Source organism: Pteropus vampyrus, unplaced genomic scaffold (assembly GCF_000151845.1).
Source record: "Pteropus vampyrus isolate Shadow unplaced genomic scaffold, Pvam_2.0 Scaffold557, whole genome shotgun sequence".
Taxonomy (NCBI): domain Eukaryota; kingdom Metazoa; phylum Chordata; class Mammalia; order Chiroptera; family Pteropodidae; genus Pteropus; species Pteropus vampyrus.
This window is the reverse complement of record NW_011889338.1, coordinates 24078-24340: the sequence shown is the minus strand read 5'-3', so window position 1 is coordinate 24340 and position 263 is coordinate 24078.

Genomic DNA, 263 nt, shown 5'->3' with positions numbered 1-263 from the left:
GCCAAGGACTAATTGGAAAGGAAGAAGTACATATGGGTGTGGAGGTGGGAGTCAGAGATGACAACCAGGATGATGAATAGGTTCCTGACTCACCAGGTTCATGGATAGGAAAAGCCCAAAGGGAAGAGGCTGCTGTTCTGGACCATCTGAGAGTCTCAAGAGGAAGAATTCTGAGTCACCTGTCAGATTGCATGGCTCCACGCAGATGGGACACTTTTTGAAAAAAGAACAGAGTATTGAATGAATAAAACAAGCATAGAGGT